This window comes from Merops nubicus, unplaced genomic scaffold (genome assembly GCF_000691845.1).
Source record: "Merops nubicus isolate BGI_N331 unplaced genomic scaffold, ASM69184v1 scaffold32575, whole genome shotgun sequence".
In the NCBI taxonomy this organism is placed as follows: domain Eukaryota; kingdom Metazoa; phylum Chordata; class Aves; order Coraciiformes; family Meropidae; genus Merops; species Merops nubicus.
Genome location: NW_008610921.1, coordinates 1 through 3,777, shown reverse-complemented (window position 1 = coordinate 3,777; position 3,777 = coordinate 1).

Genomic DNA, 3,777 nt, shown 5'->3' with positions numbered 1-3,777 from the left:
ATTCCTGCTCTTTCTGCTCTCTTTGTTCCCATTGTTGCTGCTCACTGTTAATTCCTTTAACATTTAGCTTTTTCTGACCTTTCCCTCCCCTCCCCAATCTTTTCCCTTTTGTTCTTTGCTTTTCAGCACTCCCTCTGATGTCTCAGACAATGAGCTCCCAGTTCTGTGTTCACACCAGCTTTAAACAAGGGGTGAGGCCAGAAACTCCAGGCTGCTTTCTGAAAGGGAAGATTTTTTTTTTGCCTTCCTTCTCATTCATGGTGTGATTCAGGGCGTGCAGTCCATTGTTAAGAGCTGCCTAATTTAGGGAATTCTTTGGGAACTGCTGCAACATCCTTATTTTCAAGAGAATTGAGTTTACATCTGCCCTGAGTCACAGGAGCTGGGCTTTCCCACCACTTTTACCAGCTGGGTTGTCTCTCCTTCATCCAGTTTCAAGCTAAAACTGCTTGTGACTGGAAAAAATAAGGATGTTTTTGGAAGATCTTGCTCTTACCCACTAGGTGGAAGTGTTGCTCTTTCCAGCCTGCCTCTCTAGCAGCTGTGGTGTGGTTTACCTGGATAAAAACTGAGCCTTTCCCTCATGCCCAGGGACACTTCCCTGCTTCAGAAACCATCCCCCTCGTGTGTGTCCCAGCACAAATCCCCTCCCCAGCAACGTGCTGCGAGTGTCTCAGAGGTGGAAGGTGGATGAAGTCACAGTCAACATGCCCTGAGGTGCCAGATGACTGCCCCAGCTGCTCCACATGGAAGAGTTGTCCTTTTCTTTTCCAAATACTATTTCTTGGAGATTCTCAGCTGTTGACTTTATTCTCAGGCTGTAACTGGACAAATAAGTCATCTGTCCAAGGATAATATTTTCACACTAAAAAAATACCTCAAATCATAGAAGGCTGTGGATCAACAATATCTTCCAGTTCCAGAGCCTGACAGCTTTTTTTTTTTGCTCTTTTTGGAATGGGAGAAAGGTTTTAAGTTAGAAACTTGTGGCCTTGGGTATCAAATGCTCCTTTTTTTTTTATTTAACCCTGCTTTATTTTTTCAACAAAAAGCCAAATATCTTTGTGGAGGAGATAAAATGAGTGGAACACCACCACCTTTTTTCCTTCTGCCCATAGAGTTATAATTATTCTAATGTTATTAAGGATAAATAAGCAAAAAAAAAAGCAGCAGAGAAAGCCAGTGGGAAATTTTACAGTTGCATCAACAGCAGGGAAATTAAAAACCAACAACAACATCCCCTCCTCCTCCTCCTCTTCCTCCTCCTTCCCTGGTTGAGCCCAACAGGTGTGAGCCCCCGTGGGAGCAGGGCTGTGGACAAGCCTCTGGAATCCAGCCCTACTTTTAATTAAACCTAATTTTGAGCAATCTAATGGAGATGGCAGTAAAAAAAGGAGTGTGACCTTAGCAGCCTGAGGACTAAAACCTATTTAGCTGAGTGAGTGATGGCACCAGTGGGAAGGTTTTTTTTGCAGAGCTTTCTCCCCCCAACCCTGCTTAGAGCCTCTGCTGGGTTCATGACCATGAACCTGTTTGCACATGGGGTGGGAGAGGAGTTTTCTTTTGCTGTGTAGCAAATCCAGAGGCAACTTGGCTCCTCCAAATGCTTTATGAGGTTTTTTTTCAGGTTGCTTTCTGTGCTGCTTTGCTGCAGGTGAGTGTTCAAAGGGTTCAGATGCACCAGAGGATTAAACTTGGCCGGTTCTGCTGCTGGACTCAACCCTCTGCTGTGAGGAATCCAACGTTTTTTTGGAGTTAAGGATACTATAAACATCACTATTTTTCCCCCCCCCCTAATTCTGAAGGACAGTAGTTAAGTGCTTCAATTATCTAAATAATCAGAAGATCTCCCAGATGTTTCCAGGAGCAGCGTTTGCTGCGTCATTCCCACACCATCCTGGCTCTGCTGACCTTCTTCTCCTAAACTTTTCCAGGGACACCGAGGTCAGAGAAGCACAAGGGAGTTTGTCCCTGATAATCCTTCCAGCAATCTTCTGACCTGAGGCTTTAGCAGTGGAAAAGGGAAACACTTGACTTCAGAGGCCTAATTACAGTCACTTAACCTCTCATTAAAATGAATGGAGGCGATTTGTCCTGCTCAGGGTGAGAAATTCTTCTAGGGACACAGAGGACAAGGTGTTTTCATCCTTTTTAACGACAAAGGCTTGAAATTTAAGGGGAAAAACATCCTTAGGTCACCTTTTTTTCTTGAAGGATGTCAGCATTTAACACATGAACCCTCCTAGGGCCTTGTGTAGAATCAGTTTTATGCTGAAACAGGGTTAAAATTGTGCAGGAGTAGAGGTTTGATGGCTCCCATCTCTATTATCTCCACAGTGGGCCACACATCTCACTTGTCCTCTCCTCTTAGAATCTGTAGGAAAAAGGGAAGCCTCTGGCCAGACCCCAAATTGAGAATAGCAATGCCTAAAATCACCTTTACTGCCTTTATTTTTCAGGGGTTTTGATGCCACCTCTCTGATTGGCTTTGTTTGGGGATTTTTTCTTCTTATCAAGGCTCAGAAATAAGACCCTGACAAATTCCAGAGTGGTGGCAGTGATATCACCTCACTCCAGTGAAAAAGCTCTTTTACTTCACCACCCAGTCCCAACACAGCCTAAATTACCTGAGCAAAATGACTTTTTATTTTGCCAGTGTCTCTTTTTTTACTGAATTTTCTTTCCCAGTCGATTTTCTCCATCTCTGTGCTTAAAAAACTCTTCCAACCCAAATAATTCTGATGATTTCATTTGGAGGATGCATTTATCATCAAGATTGTCAGATGGTTGGTGGATAGAAGGGATTGTTTTGATGAAGAGAAAGTGGAAGGAGAAGCAGAAGTGCATGAAGGAGTGACAACCCCTCCATTCCTTTGGTGGGCATGTTTTGGAGCTGTTGGCTTATGAGCTTGAACCTCAGTAGCCTCTGGCCTCGTGGGGGAAGATGCAGTGAACATAAATATGCCTGGACAGCCTCAAAGTCTTTCTGTAAGTTGATGCCTTTGGTATTTCTGAAATTTTGAAATACCCAAGATCCAGCCTTCTCCTGCAAACCAGCTACTGAGCATGCACTGCAGCTATTTTTCATACAGCTTTCATCACTCCAGAGTCTTACAGTGCAGTATTACTGCATAGTATTGTTCCTGAAGATTTATCAACCTTCAGTTCTCAGGGTGTAATGTCTTGGCTGGTTCAAATCATGTCTGGCTGACAGCCAAAAGGAGAATTTCTTCACCAAACAAGAGCTGGAAAGAGCTGACTTGGTCCGTGCTGATTTTTGATTTATGAAAAGGCTCCAGATCCAGATTGACATTTTCAACTCCATCTTTTGACTTTCACCAGCCTTGAAATGGGAACTGGGAGCACTTGGAGAAACAGCTGAAAGGTTTGTCTGGTTCACGACAGCCTCTGCGTGTATCTTTTTTGGGTTCTTTTATTTTGTTCTTCCCCCTTTTCTTTTTCAAACAATGACAGTTTTGCAATGCTTGGTGAATGACCATGTTGTTAGTGTGCTTTGGGGATGGTTTTTCCTTCATTCTCCAGTGAGGAAAGTGCAGTTTGGAAGCACACCAAAATGGAAGTGCTGCAGAACAAGAGCAGTCCCTTACCACCTTCTTACCCAGACAAAGAGCTCTCAGGTTTTCAGTGTAGGTGGCATTCCTACCATGCCACCCTGAAGTGTTTCCTTCCTTGTCTCACTGAAATGGCTTCTTCTCCAGGGTAGATGAGTCCTCTGACTGGGGCCCCATCTGTAGAACCACAGAATCATTTTGGTTG